This window comes from Meleagris gallopavo, chromosome 14, assembly GCF_905368555.1.
Source record: "Meleagris gallopavo chromosome 14, MGAL_WU_HG_1.1, whole genome shotgun sequence".
Lineage (NCBI taxonomy): Eukaryota > Metazoa > Chordata > Aves > Galliformes > Phasianidae > Meleagris > Meleagris gallopavo.
This window is the reverse complement of record NC_139417.1, coordinates 577,491-599,999: the sequence shown is the minus strand read 5'-3', so window position 1 is coordinate 599,999 and position 22,509 is coordinate 577,491. Positions and strand designations below refer to the sequence as shown.

The 22,509-nt window shown below is 47.9% G+C and overlaps 1 protein-coding gene and 1 long non-coding RNA gene across 2 annotated transcripts in view; one reads left to right on the top strand and one right to left on the bottom strand.

Annotated features, from left to right (window-relative positions):
• Positions 1-12,562: 12,562 nt before the first annotated feature.
• LOC116217152 (uncharacterized) lies at positions 12,563-13,197 on the bottom strand. The gene is made up of 2 exons (XR_004161258.2): positions 13,050-13,197; positions 12,563-12,802 (listed from the first exon to the last, which is right to left on the bottom strand). It is a non-coding gene; the product is annotated as an uncharacterized LOC116217152 (long non-coding RNA).
• Positions 13,198-14,332: 1,135 nt separating this feature from the next.
• Positions 14,333-22,509, top strand: part of LOC104913102 (uncharacterized) — a 48,775-nt gene continuing 40,598 nt past the window's right edge. Inside the window, exons 1-3 of the mRNA XM_085235580.1 lie at positions 14,333-16,528; positions 16,946-17,083; positions 17,612-17,718. The gene's annotated coding sequence lies outside the window, so the exon portion shown is untranslated. The remainder of the gene's footprint in view (positions 16,529-16,945; positions 17,084-17,611; positions 17,719-22,509) is intronic.

Sequence of the window (22,509 nt, the reverse complement as noted above, 5' to 3'; positions counted from 1 at the left end):
GTGGGTGAAGCACAAAGCTTGCACAGATTGCGTGGTGACTGCGGGTGCATTTTGTTAAAGCAGAGCTGGCCGGGCCTGTCCTCCTGCCCTCCTGACGTGGAGCTTTACATGCAGAAGATTTGTCAGTTCAGTAAAGCGCCTGGATTCAAAAGAGCATTTAAGATTCTAGCTCAGTCTCACTGGAATCAGTGGGATTTAAACATATCCTCAACCTTAGTGATGCTCCTGAGCATCCTTCTGAACTGCGACTTTTACAAGCATACCAGTCCCTTGGAACTTGTGTAAGTTCTGCCTTCTTGCCTGCTGCTCCTCATGCACTATTGATGGTGCAATCTGTTACCCATTAGTGCTGCAGATTAAGCCATTTTGCCCGAATCTCTGTTTTCAGCAGACATTTTAACTGCTCGTCTTCTATGATCTATTTCTTTGATTTCCGGCGCCTAGTTACAATATGACAGCAAATTTAGAGTAGGTTTAATAACTATTTATTCTGTCTCCTCAGGCACACGTTGACTGCAGGAAGTAGCGTGAACTCAGTGTTGGCATCAAGCTGCAGCAGTGACGGCTACCCTGCAAAACAAAGCAGGGGGGCAGAGAATAAGAAATTTCCAGTTGCAAACTGTCATCACATGGATGTGAGAGACATGAATCACGTCAACTGGATTTTCAACAACAGGGTCTGAAAAATCCCTCGGGAATTGTCGAGGCTGTCAGTTGGTAAATGGATATTGCGTGTTTTTCTGGAGGAGAGGGGTACTATCCCTGGGCAACCTGATCTAGCTGTGCATGTCCCTGTTCACTGCAGGGGAGCTAGACTAGAAGGCCTTCAGTGGTCCCTTCCAACTCCAAGATTCTATGATTCTACTATCTCGTGGTTAAGGAAATGAGTTTATCACTGAGAAGCACTGAGTGGGAGTCTCGAATACAGAGCAGATCTCCAGGCAGCTCAGATCTGTCTGTGCATACACTTTCACCCCACAGTTACCGGCTGCCAGCCCAGTGAGTTTGCACTGGACTGATATGTGGAAAAGACACTGCGCTCTATGGGGCTTTGATGGAGGCTGTTTGCCTTCCTCCTCACTGTGAGGATTAGGGGCTTTCTAAGCATTGCCATCAGATCAGTTAATGTGGTTAGGCGCTCCACACTTGTCACTCCACACTTGTCACTCCTTGTTTGCCACCCCATCTGTCATGTTGTCATTTCTTTTTGCCCCCTGTCGGGGAGTGAGGAAGGTTTCCTTTGGCAGCTGCTTTTCATGCTAGCTCCCTGGAAAGCAGTGATCCTTCTGTGCATCTGCATACAGCTCATCTCCTGTTGCCTAGAGCCTGCCTGCTCTCTCAGAGGCTGGGATTTGTGTGCTGAGGACGCTGGTTGTGCACTGACATACAGGTCAAGTGAGCTACCAAGAGCGTGTTACCCATACTAGGCCAAGGACTGCAAAGGCAAGGGGTTACTGGCTACAGAGAATCATCTGCAGAACTGACAGAGAAAGATGTCTGTACAGTTGGCCCAGAGAAGCTCTAGTGCTAGACAGGGAGTATTGGGACAATGGAGAGCTTTTGAAGGAGGTTAACTCAGAGGTCAGAAGGAAAACACAGTAATGTAAACAAATTCACCCTGAGAGTACAGCTTTTTTCTTGGAGCTTGGCTTAATAAATCATGTGAAAGTGCAATGCAGCCTGGTCCTTTCCATTGCTTTCAGGCCCTGGTGCCTGAGAACTGAGGAGTTCAGCCAGTCCCACTGCAACACCTGCTCTTTCCAGAAAATCTGTGCTGCCAGGTATATAAAGCAGCCATACAACTATTAACTCAACAGTAAATCCTCTGCTGTACCACATGCCAAGTGAGCCCCATCCAAGGCAGGTGTCCCCTGGTTGTAATCAGCAAAGAGGAGACAGGCTTGGCTGAGAGCAGTGATGGAGATAACCTTCCCATCTGACCACAGATGGCAAGGCCTGCATTCCACCATTCTGCCTTGGGCAAAACCATCCCTCTGGATGCTCAGGAACAGCTACGGACCAGCTGCCCCAGGCACTATGTGAGAGGGAGGCCCAGAGCCATTTCAAGTGTTGTGTCGTGCTCTCACCATGCCTGAGCCCTGATGGAGGCAGAGCTCTGACAGCTTTGTATTTGTCTTCTTGTGAAGAGAGCTTAGCAGGAAGGTGGCTGCCTGAAATGGCTCAAGGATCAGCTAGTAGTTTGCTTAGCGCTCTTTAGATGTGAAAATGAATTAAATTTCTGGCAAGAGCTGCCTGCCTTGTGAAAGGACCATCAGCTATTTCAGTAAGCAGTGACTGATATTCTTGGTATTCTTTCTCCACTGAGCACTGGTAAGGTACAGGAAGGAATGAAGAACTCAGACACTATCAGTGATTTCCTGAATACACTCTAAGATACAAAATAGAGGTGTTAGACTGACCCATGGCAAGCCCATCTTCGCTTTCTCTCACTCATGACGTTGATTTTGTTCCACCTAGCTCTGAGGCTGACTGGGAGGCTGCTTCAACACCAAATGTTGCTGTCATGGTACCTATGGTATAGAAGGCTTTAGGAGACAGGCACCAACAAACTCCGCATTCTGGATTGAATTGGTCGCGGCCACAGCAAAATAAAAATAAAAATAAATAAATCCAGTGACTTTTGATCTTAAGATGAGAATTATTTGATGTGTCAGTTTGCTCTGTGTCTTCAGATATCCACAGTCCCAGTGTTGTGAGCCCTGATTTGCATTCCTGGCAGCACAACACATCAATTAGATAACCTGCTCTTCTTCCTAATACAATTAGATAATTTTGCACTGTTTCACCAACCTCTTCTTCTGTGACTTTGGTGATGAGTCTGTGTGTCTGGGACAGGTTTAATGCCTGCCTGCCCACAGGTTCCTCTTAAGCTATCATTCTACACTGTCATTTTACCAGAGCTCCCACCTGAGATTGTGACTACAGTGGCACAGGCTTCGCCCGACTTCCAGCTCTAGCTGCTTCCAGCATTGTTGCTTTCCCTGGGGGTTTGGGTTTTTAAATTCCCAATGGCTTACAGCTGATATCACAGATGTTAAGGGAGACTAAAAAGAGGTTTTTGGGGTGGGTGGCCTTGAGTGACTATAGTTAATCTTAAAGGAATCTGGCTGTGATTGCCATGCTGGCGCAGTGTGGGAGGGATGTTTTACCAAAGACAAGACCTGTTCCCGTGCTGTCAGCTCCCCAGCTACTCAAAATCTGTGCTTGACTCTACAGAGAGGAGGGGGAGGAGATTTCCTTTGCCCTAGTTGTGCCACCATTTCAGAACACCCAAAAGCCACGTCTGCAGGTGACCTGCCGAGTCCTCAATAGCTAAAAGCAGCAATCTGCTCAACTCTGCTTTCCTGAATGTCGTGTGCTTATCAAAGCAGAGCTAGGAGATACGGTTTTACATGAGCACGAAGGTTTGATTACACAAATTAAAGAGTTTTCCAGTCTAAAAAGCAATGGTACTCCTGCATGATTTTGCCCAGTGCTGCCCTTCTTCTCCCCATGGGAGCTCTGGCAGTGTAAGACAGCTGCAGCCTGAAGACCAGACGGTGAATGTTGGGCTCTTTGAGGAGTAACTGGGACATGTAACGTCACTTCCGTTCCCAATAAGTGGGATAAAAATCCATTCTTCCTTTTTGATCATTTCCTGCAGACTCAGCTTGAAGTGCTCTTTTCCAGGCACTTGCCAGGGAGCTCTCTCCTCTCCTTTCCCTCTGCAGAATCTCTTGCTGCTGTTATCTGTTGTAGCAGAGGTCGCGCGGAACTGCCGCAAAAGACTGCTCAACGGTTTCAGACCCCGCAGTTCTCAGCAGACAGTATTGCCACTTGTTTTCTATAGAGTACAGTTCAAAGCAATGGATTTGGTGTAAACAGCAGCTCTGACCCATGTCCATGTTCTTCTGGAGACCACCTTGCATGGAATATATTGGCCTGATGTGTAGTGTTGGCAGAGAAACTTTGCTTCATGCTGTTAGTGGAGCACTTACTGATGCCCTTGTGGCTTTGCTCCTCACTTCTACCATGAAACTTTGCATTCTGACAGTGTGACGCTACCCAGCTTTGAACAAGGTACAGTACAGTGGGAGAGGCTATTGGAAGTTCGGCCTAGAAAGAAGCTGGCTCTAGTTAGAGACATGATTTATAACCTTGAAAGCAATCCTTCCATTTTTACTGTAACCTGCAAACTGATAATCCAACAAGAATCTGATTTCTGTCCCAGTTTCCAGATCTAAGAGATTCTGAGCAAGTAACCAGACTTTTCTGGGGAGGTATTCATGCAAGTAGTTTATGTGAGACTAACTACAACTCCTTGATTTATTCCAAGCTGGAGAGGAAAGAATCCCCTTTACACCACCAGGAACTTCCAGTCTCACAGCCTTCCTTGTGCATCAGCTTCTTTTTAGTTTTAGCACAACCATTTTGGTGAGCTTTCATCTCTGTCACCCATTTCAAGCAGAAGATGCAGTCCTACACATCTGCTTAAGTTAAAGTCACAGCTGTACGATGTTATCTAATTTAGAGCTGCTGCAAAGCCAATCTTGTCCTATTGCACCCAGCTTCCCATTGGTCTTGATGCTGGTTCCTAGGCTTTGACCTACTGGATCTACTCCTCCAAGGACATTCTCTCACCACTGTCTCTGGCTATTTAAAGAAAACATTCCAGAGTTCTCATTTTTACATTGTACAGTTTTGGTGCTTGGGAGACACAGAAATGTGGGTCCTCTATTTGAACAGGCACAACGGGCAAACCACCGAAAGCTCCCTCTCATCTCCACACATTGCTGGTTCGCCTCAGCCCTGAGCCAGCCAGATCTGGGCAAGGCACATTAGCTCTCAAGGTCAGCAGCCCACACAGCCACAAATTCAGAAATATAAGCTGCTTCTTTACTGGTGTAGGCAGCTATCCAGCAGGAAGGGGACTGAGACCATCAGCCAGTTGCCAGTAGTAAACATCCATCAGACCTTTAGTCTAACACTGATCTCTGCCGGCTTAAAAACAGGGGCGCACATGGTAGGCCCTGTATCACAGTTCTCTGAGACATCAGCCACAGCCAGCCCAGGGGTTTTACACAGCTCCCTAATTGTCTTCTGCTTTCTTGGAAATCTGTATTTCTACTAATTAGCCAATTATTGGAAAACATGGCTGGACACTGCATATTGGCAGAATTAGGCTGGCTTTCACCAATTTGTCACAGTCCTGCATGCCTCTGGAGATGGTAATTTGCTGTTGCCTGCTTAAGTAGTAGCAAAATGCTGGGGAACTTACTTACTGCTCATCTTTTATACACTTAGAAAGGACTGTCAAGATGATGCAGTGTTGTCTTTCACTCCCTCTCTTCTTGTTTTATGTAGAATTAGAGCCCACGAATGTAAGGAGAAACAGCCATGGCTGCACCCGAGGCAGCGTGCAAGTTTTCCTCCCACAGCGGTGCTGGTGTTAGTCAGGCTAGGCTTTTTGTATTTTGTTGTTTTCTTTCCAAATGCTGGCTTGTTCCTACACTGTTCTAGAGCTCCTTTTTCAAACCACTTTTCAAACATCTCCTTCTAGAGCAAACAGCACCTGAGATGCTCCCCTGTGTGGCAGCCCACTGGCTGCAGCCAACCAGGTTAGCATGCATCTGCTCTGTAGAGCTCTGAGGGGAGCTTTGCATCTGCACATTCCTGGGCCTGGATCTTTGCTCAAAGATGTAATACCCCAGCAGGGTCTGTAACAGCAGCTAACAGGTTGGCCTATCAAATATAACCAACCTGGCTGATAGCAGCAGTGAAGGCTTAGGGTAGAAGAAGCAGCCTTTGCTCTCTGTCTTACTGAAGACTGAGCTGCTATTGACCTTTGATCCTCTCTTCTGCCAGCAGATAGAGGCCCCAGGGAGGTAATCTTACCGATGTTGTCTTGTGGGCTTCCAGAAATCACTCTGAAAGCATCAACAGCAACGAGCATTTCAGAGCTCCTTGTTGGAGTGACTTTGCTGCATGTTAAAATGTACCAAAGGAGATGGACTAAAGCAGTACTACAGCTAGGAGTATCTTATCTGTCTCTGTCTAGTCAGGCCTTGTCAGTCTTTTTGTTAACGAACTCTAACCAGAGGCCCACAAGGGCCTCTACGAAAAGCAGATACAGACAAGATGACAAATGGGAGGATAGTTTCTCCTGGTTATTAGAGATATTTTTTTGCATTGTTCTGAAGCAATGGAAGCCGTAACATAATTCCTCTGGTTTGCTGAAACCTTGGGCCCTGTGGCAAATGCATGTAATAATAATGACCATGTAACACCCGGTTAGTCCTCGGAGACTCAGGGAGGATTTAAGCTGTGTTTTACCAGGCAATACATACACAGTCAGTAGTGGGAACCACTTACAAGATAATGGTTGTACGGGGCGTTCTGGCGTTAAGTGTTGAAGGAATGACACATCTCTATTTAGGTTGACATTGAGTATCTATCACTGTGGCATTTCTGGAATTACAGTCCGTGTTAATCAGGAGGCCGTTATTAAACAGCTACAAATCAGAGGCAGAAGTAAGCCACCTTTCTGTCTGCTTTGCTTCCAGCTTAGTTTCCTATACTTACCAAGGCTTATGCTCCGTCTGAAAGGGCACAAACAGGAATCACAAGCAGAGACTAAACATGTCATTTCAATATCTAAGAACTAGTGCTTCCTAAACAGCAAGCTGAGAGATTGAGAGAACAAGCAGCAAGAGGGAGAGAGAGAGATGAAAGGGTGGGAGATGGAAAAAGCAAAGGAGGGGTACCAGTTAAAAGAGGATAGATAATAACATCTATTGAAGAACCAAACAGGAGCTTGAATGTGTAAATGAGGCAGGGAGAGAAGGATGGATGGAGAAAGATTAGGAGGTGAAAAATGGGAAAAGAAAATGTTCCAGATGTAAAAATGAGATAGAAAAGCATACAACAAAAGGCGAGTTTTACTAGAAAAAAAGGAAGGAATTATTGCAAGGTGGGCACAGAAATGAGCATCTGCTGCGAAGAAAGCTCATGATGGGAATATTGCAAAGAGAACAATGGGGTGACCCAGCAATTTGCACTGTTTCTCATTAATGCTGAGATGCTGATGGCTGCCTTCCCCAAATCCCGTCTTTCCTGGGGTACCCTTTCTTTTTGAAATGCTCAACATCAAATGCAAAATTCAACCAGCCTCACCAACAGGGACTGTGTCCCTGCTGTGTTGAGCTTTCAGGTTGAATTGGCTGTTCCAGTCATGCCCAAGTCTTTATCAGTCAACACCAGGCTTTTCCTTTCATGTCCCTTACCTGCTTTCCTCTTATTGTCATTACTACCCCACCACTGTGTTCTGTAAGTTCATTCAGACCTTGATCATGGTCATATCCATCTGTGCTGTTCAACCACTGTCAGAAGAACCTTCAAGTAATCACAAGCAAACAAAAGAATGTCATTTCAAGAAAAAAAAAAAATAATAAGGTTGACAAATGCTTTTTCCATTGGGAGACTTTTATTTAATGAAGCTGTTCCTGGAAATTTTAGAATCAGCCAAGAAGATGTATGTAGCAGCTCCCTGATGCTGAGCATTACCTGGAAGACTGTTGCTGACATCACCACAGTGCAAGAGAAGTGTGCAGGCTACTGACTTACAAGCAAAAGTGCTTGTATCCCCTAAGAAAGGTTCTCTCTGGTAGCACAGAGCTTCCTAATTTGTTGTTGAGGTGTTGAAGGAAGAGTGTGCTATGTTCTGTGTCTAGTTACTACTATGGGAGCTGTTGGAGAAGGTTCAGAGGAAGGCCACAAGGATGCTCAGAGGGCTGCAGCACCTTCCCTATGAAGGTAGCCTGAAGGAGCTGGGCTTGTTCAGCCTGGAGAAGAGAAGGCTGTGGGGTGACCTCATTGCAGCCTTCAGTACCTAAAGGGAGCCTACAGACAGGAGGGGAGTCAGCTCTTGGAAAGGGGAGATAACAGCAGGACAAGGGGAAATGGTTTGAAGCTGAGGGAGGGAAGATTGAGGTTGGATGTCAGGGGGAAGTTGTTTGCTGTGAGAGTGGTGAGGTACTGAAACAGCTGCCCAGAGAGGCTGTGGATGCCCTGTCCATCCTTGGAGGTGTTCAAGGCCAGGTTGGATGGGGTCCTGGGCAGCCTGGGCTGCTATGAAATGTGGAGATTGGTGGCCCTGCGTGTGGCAGGGGGTTGGAGCTTCATGATCCTTGAGGTCCCTTCCAACCCAGGCCATTCTGTGATTCTATGATTCTATGTTCTTGCCACCTCTATGGCTATGGGGATTTTCAAGACTGCCACGTGAGGGCTGATCTGCCCCACACCTGCATCTCACAGAGCTGCAGTCATGGCCATGTGGCACAGAACAAGCAGCTTTTCCCAGTGCTAGCAGGTGGCGAGCCCTGTGCCTGCAGGGGTACATCAGGTATAGGGAGTACGCGCTGCCTGTCTCTCGTGAACCTTCTTTCTTTTGTTGCTGCATGTTCCAGTTAAGTCTTCACGGTTTGCTGGGCCCCAGCTCGTTGCAGTTGTTGTCATCGCAGCCCTGACACAGCCAAACAAGGCCTCGGGTTCAGCATGCCCAAATCAGCCTCCACAAACTCAACTAGCTAGATCTCCACAGGGAAAAAAAAGTCACATAGATTTCTGTGACAAAACCCATTGGTCTGACAGGGACTGAGATAAATCTGCCTCGAAAAGCTAAAGCAGTAGAAATCCGGATCCACAACGCAAGATTTTGGTGACAAAACAGGGGAGCTGACAGGAACTCAGACAAATCCATCCATGCTGAGTGACTGCGCATCCCTTCCGCACACAGCTGCCTGCTTAAAGAGATAGTGAGGAGAGATCCCCACACGGCATCTAACACAGCATCAGTGTTTGCTAGGAGATTAGTGTCGGGAGGGAGGAATACCCAATTAAAGAGGTATTACACTGCCATTGGGGGATTGAGAGCAAGGAGTAATAATCACACCAGTCACTGCCACAATGAAAATGCTGAGGAGGAAAAAACAGAATGCAAAGGAGTTTGAAGAAAGAGAAAGCAGAGTGCATTCATAGGTTTGGAACTGTGGCAATGGAATAGCTCAAAAGAAAATAACCAGCTCAGACATTAATTAAAAAAATGCACGGGATCAGGACAAAAGGCAGCCTTACATAACAAAATGGCAGCTGCATCATTCCAGGTGCACATCCTGTGGTCCAGCAAGGAGAGGTGCAACAGAAATGGTGACTGCAAAAAGTGGTAGAAGCAGTTGCTTCATAGAGACGATCAATGCTTTACCTGGCCACCTAGACTGCTTATAACAGGAGTGCTTCAGGGCATGAAAAATGCCTTTCTGGAGCAAAGCAGGGTTCCATTTGGTCAAGTGTTCTGTCTCCCAGAGCAGCAACAGCACATGGGGAACCAATGAGCACATCCCACACTTTTCAAGCAGCATTCAGAAGTGCTGGAGCAGGGGTGCTGGAAGATACACCATTGCCCAGGTTTCAGCATCCATTTGTGGATCTGGTCGTGAATTTAGCCCGTACCTTCTGCACCTGATGGCACCATCTACCTCTCTTGAGGATTAGCTGGAGAGCAAGGTGATCTCCGTCAAAAAAAGAAAGGTTCAATGAGGCAGCCTATGTTTGAAGTAGTTGCCTTATGCCTGGAAAGCTCAGGCTCTGTTCTCTGCTCTGTTGTAGGCAAGGTGCTGAGCATGAGGCTTTTAGGTACTTAAAGACAATTTTAAGAAACAAACAGTGTCTAATTTTCCTTTGAAATCAATCAAAAAGAAATAGAGTCCTCAGAGCCTTTCAATTCAGACATTTCAATTGCTATTATGCCTTTCATATCTTTGAAAAGTGTATCAGTCTACTCTGCATCCATAGGTTTCTTAAGGAGCTTTAAAATCTTGTTTTTAGTCATTGTGCCTCAACAAAGAGGTCACTGAGGCACTGCCTCCCTCGAGGTGGAAATGGGGGCAATAAAAAGAGACGGACTGTGAAGGGTCCACCTGCTGGGGCAAAGGAAGGACATGTAGGGGCCTGAACCACTTCAGGTCAGAATTTTACCTTTGCCAAAGGTTTCCTCCTGGACACAGACCACTACTGTGAGTAACTGGCCTTCCCACACATGCACATAGCAGTGCTGCATGCACTACAGCGTGAGTGTGGTGGAGCTGAGGGATAATGGAGATGAATGCTGAAGTGCAGACAGCCTTCTCTCTCTCTGCTTCTATTCTGTAAGTCTGAAATGCACCAGCCATCCTGAATCCATCCACTAACAACTGCCTGACATGGGATGAGCTGTGCTGCCCCAGCATGCTCCCCAGCTATATGGAATGCCTGAATGCTGTGTGGTCTTGACAAACTTCTGCACAATTTGCATGAGCTTCTGTGCTAGTGCTGACTGCCCCAGGGCTGCAGGGGCTGGGTGAAGGCAGCGGGCTGCCACGCTGCTCAGAGCTCTGACTCCATGTCCTCCAGTGGAGAAGCGCTGGCAGTGCCAAAGTTGCAGATGCCACCCCAGTTTCTAGTGTTGGTTGTCACAAAATTTGTAATTGAGCAGAAAATCACCTCACGTGCTTTCTGAGAAACATGTCAGGGCAATGCTGCCTGTGTGGCAGCAGGAGGACGAGAAGATAGGTTTCCCTGTTGTCTATCCATGACAGAGGCACAGGGATTTATTTTGCTTACTTTCTTCTTTTTCTGCTCTGCCTGCTAACCATTCCAACTGCGTGTCTGGTGTCGGGTTGCTCATCAGTTTTCTTACCTAGGAACATGAAATAACAAAAGCACTTCATGTGTTGAAGTCGTTTTTCTTGAAGGAATAAAACACCGCTGCTGCCAGCCGCTCTATTTACAACTTAGTGCACAACTCAGCGTCCTGTTGTCACTGTAAGCACCAGTCTTCTCAGATGCAATGCAGACGATGGAGAAATGGGAACTGCTTTGATGTAGTGATTTGCCTTTTAGGGAGCATACGGGATCAGTTAAGACAGCATAACCCGCAGAGCAGAATGCTCTGGTGGGATGAGCATTACCCTTCTGACTTGCCAGATGCTGGCTGAGTCTGGGCCAAGTTGCTGAATGAGCTGTAGTTTCTCAGTTTTGTCTTGCTGGCAGGTTGCAGTGCTAACTGTTCTGAGCAAGTTGTTGATCTTAAGAGTCAGCTCTACTGACTGCACAGAAATGCAGTGGATGCAGTGTGACCAGATGACATCGGATGTCAGGAAGGGCTCTTCTGCTGATACTAGCCACAGGTGATTGCTATTTGCCTTGCAGGACCAGGATCTGTCCTCTAGTATCTACACGAGGTGTATGCGATTTATCCGTGAATATCATCCATCTCCAGCACATTTCCTGTAAGTTTTTGCTGTAAGTTTTTATTGATCTTGACTCAATGACAGTGAATAATAACACTTCCATCTCAAAATGTCAAATCTGCTTACAGACCTGAATTTTCCTTCCCATGCTAGAGTTCCTCCAGTCCCTGGGAAGAATGATGTGAGATGAAACCAAAGTTGCAACGGATGATCACTAGGAACAAACCACTACCATTAAATCTCTCATGTTTGTAGATTAAATCTCACTGCAGTAACATCTGCAAACAACACTAAGCCAGAGGAGCTGCAGATGCTGCCAATTGGAGGGCTGGGCAGTCGCCGACGACATGAAGTTAACAAGAGCAAGTGGTGGATTCTGCCGCCGGGACGGGACAGCCCTGGCTCTGCGGACACACTGTGGGAGGAGAGGCTGGAGAGCAGCCCCACGGAAAGGGCTCTGAGGGTTCTGGTTAACGGCAAGTTGCGTCTGAGCCAGCGGCGTGCCCCGACAGCCCAAAGGGCCAACCGGACCCTGGGGCGCATCAGGCCCAGCGCTGCCCAGGAAAGGACTGACCCGCTCTGCTCTGCTGCGCCCGCTGCGGCCCGTGAGAATGTCCGACGCCGCTTCCTCAAGCGGTTGCATTCTCCTTGGGATCTGTGCCCGGCGGTGCCCACAGCCTGCCCTGCTGCGTGGTGAGAAGGCAAGTCCCAGCCTGGGCTCAGACGGCGGCAGGCCCTCGTTGCTCTTGGTTCCCGAGGCTTCCGAGGTAACGCTTCGGCATCCCCCACTTCGCCAGGCGCCGCTCCCTGCATCCCCTTGACCTGCTCTGGCAATCCCTGTGCCTTCCCTGAGCGGTGCCTTGTGGAACGCAGAAACGACACATGGGTTTGGAATGCACTTCTGAAACGTGTCCATAATTGTGGGCAGCTTTTTCATTCTTTCTCCTCGTAGCAGTGGTCTGCAACAGTTAGGATGGCACACTCCTCCCTTTCCCCAGCATTAGCAAATTGGTGCATGTGGCATGCAGACATTACTCTGCCTTTTGCTCTTTGTGACTGAGAATCTGGAGTTCATCTGTTACAAAAGTTGTTAAGCAACTGCTCTAACATCAGTTTCTACTCCCTTGTGTGAGACATACTTTAAAATCAGTCAGGGGTTTCACCTTAAAATAAAACAAGTAAGACAACTGGAAAAGGCTTATGGTTCTGACACCTATTTTCAGAACTATCAGTCTACGAATCCACGTAGTTTTAAACAACACAAGATAAGAAGGATATGAATGATATCAAATAATTTATTTACAGAGCTTTTCGACAATAACACTACTAACTAACAGACATTTTTGTGTTAACTATGTCCCCATGCTCCCTATCTGTCCTCTGCTGGCCCAGTCAGACTCCCACACATCACTTCAGACTGGCAGTGTCAGCTGTGCTCTCCTCTCCTGTCCAGTTCTTCCTTTCTCATCCTGGGTCAGGCGGGCGTCATCGATGCTGAGGTTATGGGAGAAGAGTAACTAAACCAAATGCAAAGAAGAGTTAGTTGCTGCCAAGTCAAGAAAGAAAATCACAACAACGAGAGAAATGAGATTTTGACATTTTCAATTATGAAAGTGAAAAGTGCCTATGGAAGAGTCTATCATTCAGTTTCAGCCTCCTGCTGAGGTTAAGCACTTTGAGAAAATAAAAGCCCCACTGGTGTTATCAGCCGAGAAGTGCCCTTTACAAGGAAAGAAGCTGTGGAACGTTTCTGGCCATCCTCACCTCCTCTGCTGCCCCAGGCTTATCTCATGGGAACGCCCCTCCCAGCCAGGAGAACAGGCTGGGAGCTGGGCCATGTGCACACACTGACATCCCTCCCTCTGAGCAGGAGGTGCGTCCTCTTCTCCCCAGTGCTGTGCTGGCAGGACAGGCGTTCCCAGAGCTGCTGTTCTGCCGGCGCCGGGCAGCACCAGGCGTTGTTCCTGCCTCCAACTGCGGAGGAGGAGGCAAAGTGACGTCTAGGGGCTGGAGTGGCGCATCGCTAGCCACTCATTATCAACTTCCTCACTATCAAGAACGTTGCTTTCCACGACCTATCTCCCTACTAGGAACCCAGCCATGCCCTCCCCCCGCCCCTCGCACAGCCCGCACTGGGCTGCCAGCCCATCACCTGCAGCTGCCCCGTTGGGGCCGCAGCTGCAGGCGGGGCGGGGCGGGGCTGCCGGGGCTGCCAGGGAGGCGGCTGCAGCACGAGTACTTCCTGTGAGCGGGAGGCTCGTCGTCTTCTTTGCGATGCTCTGCTGGCAGGACGGGTCTTTGCAGAGCTGCTGCTCTTCTGCCGGCGCTGGAGCAGCATCAGGTGTTGATCTTCATCACACTGGAGGGGAGAGTGGTGTTCCAGGATTCAAGTGGCTTGTCTACAGCAGGGACAAAAGATGTTTCCGTTAACAACTTTCTATGTCACTGCCAACTTTCTCCATTCCTATCTACAGTCTCTCAACTAACTATCTTGCAATCAACTATGCTTTTATCCACGATCTCCCTATTAGCTATCTGGGTATGATATAACTATCTATCTTTCTAGCAACTATCTTGCTATCCACGAAGAATCTTGCTATCCACGAACCACCTCTCTATTAAAGACCCATCTTGCTATCTGCTATCTATTCCTGTATCACCACCAGCTATCTATCTCACTATCAGCTACCTTGCTATCAACTATCTATGTCCCTACCAACTATCTTGCTACCCGCTATCTACACAACGACTATCTCCATATGCTGTAATTCCTCGTCTACTTCTATTGGCCCCCGATCCCCCCGGGGCCGCTCTGCCCCCGTCCCTCACACAGCCCCCTCTGGGCCGCCGGCCCGGATCCCGCAGGCGGGGCAACGCGATGCTGCCGGGACCGCCAAGGAAGGCGGGGGCCGCAGCGCGGCCAGAGGAGGGTCCGCAGCCAGCACGGGCACGGCCAGCACCGGCACCGCCAGCACCGGCACCGCCTGCCAGGGCCGGGAAGGGCAGGCAGGACAGCACGGGGAGGCCGCAGCACGGGCGGACACCGGGGCGGAAGGACGGCATGCGGCAGTGAGACTGCAGGAAATATTTGTGTAAAAGTTGCTTACGGAAGGACAGCATGTGAACAAGTAGGCAACTGATCTGGTGGAAGACTCACCCAGAGGGTGGTGAGGCACTGGAACAGGTTGCCCAAGGAGGCAGTGGATGCTCCATCCCTGGAGGCATCCAAGGCCAGGCTGGATGTGGCTCTGGGCAGCCTAGGCTGCTGGTTGGCAATCTGCACATAGCAGGGGGTTGAAATGAGATGATCATTGTGGTCCTTTTCAACCCTGGCCATTCTGTGATTCTATGATTGCATGAAGTGCTATATGATCAGTCTGGGTGCTTTCTTGATGAGAGCTATCCTTCCCTTCTACTGGTTCTCTTTCATATGGCATATAGAAAAACAGCTGTAATGTTAATGAAGATTTTTTTTTTTTCTTGCAAAAGGCATATATATAATTTGAGGGATATAAAACATCTGTGAAATGTATATTGCATATCTGTATCTGTCCTTAATTGTTGCATTTTTTCCCTTTGGATTCTGGATCTGCAGACTGCAGAAAGTTATTGAATCTTTATTGCTTCTGAGTTCCTGGATTGATATTTGGAAATAGAGGCTGTGTAACATCACTGATCTGACTTTGCTTCCTGTGCCCTGCAGCTTTAAATTTCTAAAGAGCTCCAGCGGTGCGTTAAAATAAGAAGCAGGTGCAGACTCCACTTCCTGGAGACTTCAGTTTTGTTCTTTCTTGGTTTTAGTCTAAAATAAGGCATTCTGAATATAAGCCTATTTTTGTTCTTTGTGGGTGGAAAAAACTTACCTCCCTCGGCTCTCGTACCGTGCACATCACTGTGTTATATGTATGCAGAGCATTACTATCTGGGAGATACCAGATAAAGATTTCAACTACTTTGATCTGCTGGTCACGTGCTGGAGGCAGGAATAAAAGTTCCTCTTGAAAACATGGAGGTTCGGAGATATTTACAGCATTGTGCTTTCCACCTCTCAGCACTTTGTAAGTGTAGGAAACGTCTGAAGGGATCGCTTGAGCTGTTGCACAAGGAAAGCCACCCTGGCTGTGGAACGGAGATTTTGGAGGTGTGGACTCAAAACACAAGTGCTTAGGAGAAAATGTGCTGTGGTCAGCCGAGATGGCAAATGTCACTGCTGCAGCCTGCACAGAAGATGCTTAAATCACAGAAATAGAAAATTGAGCTTAAGAAGTCATTATTCCTCTCCCTCTGCTCCCCAAGGCAGGAGCTTTAATACCCAAACCATTTTTGACAGATGACTGTTTAGCCTGTTCAGAAAGATTCAAGTGAGAGAGACTTCAGAACTTCCCAAGGCAATCTACTCCAGTGCTCAACTGTCCTAACCATTATCCATATTTAATTTGTGTAGGACACAAAGGCTGACATGGCTTCTACACCAAAAGAAAAGGACTTTTTGAAAATATGGGATCTTTAATTCTAATGGGCTGGCTCTCCTGTGATGTGAAAGATGGTTCCTTCCTTGGACACCATGCTTTGTGACCAGGGTTGGGAAACTGGAAGAAAGAAGCGCTCAGGTCACCATTTCCAGAGCTGCTTTCCAGCCTGAGGACCTATGGAGTGACCTCTCCTTAAGATGTGAGACTGGGGCATGGCCGACAACACATTCCTCATTCTTCCAGAAAAGTATCACCCACTGCGATGTAGGGAAGGAAGGGAGAAAAAGGGAGGAGGGAATCAAACAGTATGCTGGAAGGTCTGAGGACCTTCACGTGAAAAAGAGAGGCAAAAATGCATAGGAAGAGACTTGGAGTACTGGTGGCTGTATGCTGTTGTCAAAGTGGAAATGCAGAAGCTCGTGTACAATTTATGTTTGTGTCAGTTCTCCTCTGCAGAAACACTGCTACATGGGCTGGAAGTGCTGATGTGTTAAGCTGTCATGCAGGGCATGTTTCAACCACAACTTATCATTCATGTTACATTTGTGCAGGATTCTCAAAAAGCTGTCCAACAGGGTTCTGGACAGCAGCAGAAGTTCATTCTGCAGGGCAAGAGCTGTGCCTTACTTGGTGCTGTACCTCACTGATGCTCTGCACTGCCTCTGAACACGCTGTAAGAGCAGTGGCACAGTGTTTCTGAGGAGGGCAATATGATCTGGTAGAAGACCTTCAGGCCGAGCAGGGTGCCCTGCTGGAGGCTGCATAGCACAGGTGAGGGCTGCTCAAGGCTGCTGGTACAGCTGAGGTGGAAAAAACACAGTGCTGCTGTGCTCTTGGTGTCCTGATGGTCTGGTGACTCAGAGAAGCACCTTTGGTGGACAAAGGCCTGTTGTGACCAGGGTATATCCCTCAATATTCTTTCTTAAACGGCCTGGGAGCTCTCCCCAGCTTGTGCCTTTGCTTCTCTTGCTGGAGGAACCCTTACGTGGACACCTCCTGTCCTTCTTGCAGCTCATGCACAGTGGGTAGGAAGCGAGGATGAAGCTGAGAGCTGTGTGACAGCACCCTTGGACTAGCAAGTCATTCTCAGCTCTCACAACTCTACTGTCAGAAATTTAACTGATGATTGTTAAATGTTACTGTTGCATTTGGTTTGGATGTGCTGCTGATTAAATCCATCCTCTACAGCTCTTTACAATGCCATCTGCTGGGAGGGGTCCGGGGAGCCAGGAGTTCTACCTTAGCCGACCTGCGGATCGGGCAGCTTTCCCTGAGCTCTTTGTGGCTGAAGCAGATAACATCTTCCATCAGCTCTCATCCTGACAGGTATTTCAATTCATCGGTAATAATTTAATTAAGGTGGCCAAGCGGAATAAATCTAATGGATACCTCTAGGTTATACAAATACCTTAAACCTGAGCACATCTTTTGGTACGAAAGTGTTAACTGCACATGGTTTCATTCTTGTGTGGAAAAAGAATGACACTCTTTTCTTTATCAGCCATTTTGGTGCTGTCTTTTTTAATCATTTCAGGCTTTGAACTCTTGCTCTGAAAGAGAGTCTCTGTCTCTTCATCTTCAGCATCTGCCAGGTCCAGAGGCCTAATCAATGCTGGTTATTGATAGCAAATCAATTAATGCATACAAAAGATCAAAATTAAGGAGCTTTCACTAAATTAATAAGTGATTCCAGGTCTTTTAACAGAGTGCCTCAGATAAGGGCCGCTCAGTCTTCTGGGACAGCAGCCTCCAGTCCTGCGTTTCCAAAGACAAAGAGATGGAGAGACAGCTCTACTTTTACTTTTTTTTTTTTTTTTTCTTCCCCCCCATTTAAATAACCTGGTTTTCTCAAAGGAAGCGCTTAAAATCTGAGTCTGGAAAGGCTGCCAGGAAGCAGGTCCTAACTGAAAAGAACAGATTTATCTGCATGAGGATGTCGTGGCCTTGCTCATCTGAATCAGGTAGGACTGGCTTTCACAAAAGACATTTTTATATAAGATATCAGCCAATGCTAGAATCCAGATTTGCTTCAATAGCAGATATATCTGAAATTGGACTAGAAACATACTCAGAAACAACTAGATGCTGGAGAGCCTGGAACAATGTGGAGCTCAGGCCAGAGCCGTCCCTTCTGCCCTGTGTGCTGTCCCAGGGAGGGTGTGCTGGGCTCCAGCCAAACCTCTTGTAGTTAGCTTCCCTGCCCTGTGCCCCACTGGGGAGCATCAGACACATACCTAGCACAGCCAGCATCCCTGCCTCCCAGCTCTCCCAAGGGACTGGGCTACCAGGAGCTGCTCACCAGTTGCTGCAGCTCTTCCACCTTTTGACCAAGGGAAAAGCACCAACAGGGCCATGTAGGAAATGAGAGCACCTCTGGCAGTTTCTGTGCATGTAGTGCTGCCTGCTATCTTCTGTTTAGTAAGAGGGACTATCAGCTGTTTAGTAAGAGGGACCATTCTTTGAAATGCCAGAAACTCTCCTGCTGTGACAGTAATTAACAGGGATGGAGTGGGAGCTGGGAAGAAAATACAAAATAGAAGTACAGCATGTATCTCACTGAAGTTGAAGAATGGTTCAAGACATTTCATGAGTCCCATTCATAAAGCCATGGAGATGCTCTCTCTCTCTTTGTGCCTAACGGTGCCATTGGGTCTGGGTGCCTAACTGGCACTGGGTTTGTGCAGTGTCACTGGACTGAACAGCTCAGGGAGCACCAGAAGTGGTCTGGTGGCTGGCCTTGATTTTGATCTTGATCCCATGATGCCAGGGCAAACTCTGAACCAAATTCCTGCAAGCTTTTCCTGTAAGCTTAAGTTGCAAGACATTTTGTGCTAAAGAATAATATTCTTCTGCTCCGTGTGAATGATTCCTTGTGACTAAAATGTCTGCAGCTCCCAAAGCTTCTAACTAGAAAATTATGCCAGAGGTGCTAGCATTTAGATGACTATACTGCGATTTACGAATGTAGCTCTTGTCACTGCTGATAGCAGAATTGTATCTAAATTCCAGGCTTATTGGGTCAAACCATGTAATCAAAGGACTGTCTTTTTTCTGCCATACTCTTTGCTAATCTCTGCCTGGCTGACTATTGCAACCCATTGTCTATTCCACTGCTGGCACTGTAATGTAGTCAGTTATCTTCATCTGCCTGCCTTTGGACTTAAAACAGCAACACAGCTGATGTTTGTTGATCTAATCCACTGGTGATGACCTGGTCTTGCCAAAGAGTTGTAATGCTAGCCACATGGTGCTATGGCCAATGGACACTGAGTTGGCATTGCAGGCCACAGCTTGAGTCACATCTGAGAGGAGGACAAGGTTAACTCTTCCCCCCGGATCAGAGAGATGAGCTGAGTGAGTCAGAAAAGAGGATCTCTGAGGGTGCAGTGCTGCTATTCTTTGTTTCCATGTCTATTGGGAGCTGCTGTACTGCATCTTGCTTACTTCAGGCAGGGTTTGCAGCCCTTAGATGTGCTCTGCTCTGCCACTCTACCACTGCTTTCAGTTTCCTCCTACAAATGCCTGCACTTACTGCCTGCAGTTCTCTGCAGCTGCATGTCTCAGTAACTGCTTAACCTAGAAATCCATTGCTAAAAAGATCTGACACCATAACACCCTGGAAAAGACTCCTCTCTCCTCCCTCCCCCTCCTCTGCTCCTTCTCTTTTCTTTTCCCAGGATATATGAAAAGCTGTAACTACCAAATCAAAATCTATTTGATTTTTGTACTCCCTTGATAACCGGGCAGCTGATCTCTATCACCTGGCTGAGGCTTATCTGCTGCCTCCAGACTCCCTGCTGCAGCAATTGGCTCCTGCGGGGACAGCGCTGGGTTATAAAGTGAGACTGATATCATGGTCAGGGCCCTTTGCTTTCTGACTGTGACCATTGTTACAGAGATGTTCCTCAGCAAGTGGCTCAGTTTGCTGGGAAGGCAAGGAGGAAGAACTGGGCCTCTGGGATTTAAAGGTTCAAAGGGATATTTTTAATCTCTATCTTCTTTTTCCATTTAAGTTGTGAAGTGATGCTGAGGAACATACTGGGTCAATAGCATAGCCTAAAGCCAAGGTAATGGGCTGGTGGTTTTTCTTTAGGCTTCCCTGGTTGAGATTTTAGCCTTATTTGGTAGGCACTGATCCATGTGTGGGGTGTTTTGTTTCTGCCAGTTTTGAAAACAGTTTTTTGTAGAAGGAAAAAGTGACAACTGCTGTGCTTAAGTATATTTCTCGTCATTTTTTTACCTGTACTTGTAACTTTTCTGCAACTTTGGGATGAGTGGAGTAGGATACTGAAGAGTCTGCAGATCCTTATCTGCACAGCTGGAGGAAGGCAGCTCATTCCCAGCCACTTAAGCCTTGCAGGGTGTGGGAACAAGTGTTCCCTTCCCATCCTTCGTGGCTACATCAGGCTCTAACTGTAGTGATTCCATTGTCTGGAGCCCCTTGCAAAGGCTGCACTCAGGTAAGCACATTTGAGTGGCCAGGATGGACATAAGGAAGCAGAGCCTGCCACATAGAATCATAGAACCACGAGGTTGGAAAGGACCTACAAGATCATCTAGTCCAACCATCCTCCCATCGCCACTGCTATCACAAGCACTAAACCATATCTCACAGCTCCTCATCCAGACGCCTCTTGAGCACTGCCAGGGATGGCAACTCCACCACCTCCCTGGGCAGCCATTCCAGTGCCTGACCACTCTCTGAGAGAAAAAGTTTTTCCTTATGTCTAACCCAAACCTCCTCTGATACAACTTGCGGCCATTTCCCCGGGTCCTGTTCATTGCCTTGGAGAAGAGGCCAAACCCCTCCTCACCCCAGCCTCCCTTCAGGAAGTTGTGCAGTGCAATGAGGTCTGCCTTGAGTCTCCTCTTCTCCAGACTGAACAATCCCAACTCCTTCAGCCTCTCCTCATAAGACTTGTGCTCCAGACCCCTCACCGGTTTCATTGCCCTTCTTTGGACACATTCCAGGGCCTCAATGTCTTTTTTTGTAGTGAGGGGCCCAAAACTGAACACAATACTTGAGGTGCGGCATAACCAGTGCTGAGTTATGATGGAGGATGATGACCTCCCTGCTCCTGCTGGCCACACTATTTCTAATTCAGGCCAGGATGCCGTTGGCCCTCTTGGCCACCTGGGCACACTGTCGGCTCATGTTCAGCCGAGTATCAACCAGCACCCCCAGGTCTCTTTCCTCTTCACACATTCATCCAACCACTCGTCCACAAGCCTATAGTGCTGCCTGGGGTTGTTGAGGCCAAAATGCAGGACCTGACACTTGGCCTTGTTGAACCTCACCCCATTCACCTCAGCCCTGCAATCTAGCTTATCTAAATCCCTCTGAAGGGCCTCCCTACCCTCAGGCAGATCCACACCACCTCCCAACTTGGTGTCATCTGCAAACTTACTGAGGGTGCACTCAATGCCCTCATCTAGGTCATCAATAAAGATATTAAACAAGATGGACCCCAGCACCGACCCCTGGGGGACATCCTCGTAACGGGTTGCCAGCTGGTGTTAACTCCATTAACTACTACCCATTGGGCACGGCCCTCCAGCCAGTTTCTTACCCAAAAAAAGGTATATCTGACCAGGCCACGGGCAGCCAGTTTCCCCAGCAGAATACTGTGAGAGACCAAGCCAAAGGCTTTGCTGAAGTCTAGGTAGACTACATCAGCGACCTTTCCCTTGTCTAGCAGTCTGGCTATCCAGTCCTAGAAGGAGATGAGGTTGGTCAAGCACGACCTGCCTTTCATGAACCCGTGCTGGCTGGGCCTGATCCTCCAGATGCCACAAATGGGCTGGTATTATTTACCTGGTTCAGCTGTTAGTGTAGTTAAATTTCCTTTAACAGAGCAGTGGATGAGGGGAAACAGTTTGCCTTTCTTCCCTGGAATGGAGCAGTCTGGGCAGCACATAGAACTTTTTGGCAGTTTGGTGAAGGACTTGTTGGCAGTACAGCTGAAGCTGCATTTTGCTGCCTCAAGGAGAAGGCTGATGCAGGGCAGTCCTTGCAGTGTGTGGCCTAAGAAACAAGCTGATCTACACGAGGTGGGGCAGTTGGTAAGGCTTAGCTGAGTGACAGAGATGTGCTGCAGGGAATATGGATAGCAAAGCATGAGATAGTAATTATGGCTGCTTCTGGGAAAAGCCTCCTTTCCCTCAGCGCTCCTTCCCAGCAGAAGCCACCCAGGTTTTATATGGCTCGAACAAAAAGCAGGAAGGGTGCTGTGCTGCTGCCCTTCCCCCTACTCTCCTGCATGGCTGCAGCTTTGGGATATAATGCCACCCCTCTGCCCTGTGCTGTGGTGCTGTCTGGGCTGCTCACACAACCTGCCCTGTGCACTCAGCTCAGTGTTTAGGGCACAGGGCTGCTGGTTTCAAAGCTATTTTCTATGTGTCTATTAATTGATACAAGCAAAACAACATGCTAACTCTTGCACTGAGTGTTCCCAGAGCGATTGCTTGCTGTATCAGGGTGTTCACCCCAATGTGAACTTGTTCAGCTGAGTTACAATCCTTTCAGCCAGGCTGAGAAATATTACTTTGGCACTGTTCCCAAGCACTCACACTGACCACAGAGATAAGTGTAGATTTTTTGCTTTCAAGTGGGCAGAACTGTTCCAGTTAGTGGTCTTTGTTTGCAGCAGCCCAGAGCAAGCCAAAGTCCTAATGTACTGCAGGACTCCGTAGCTTGGCTCTGGTGCTGCCACCGACAGCATCAGTTGGATGTGTCTGAAAGCCTGCCCACT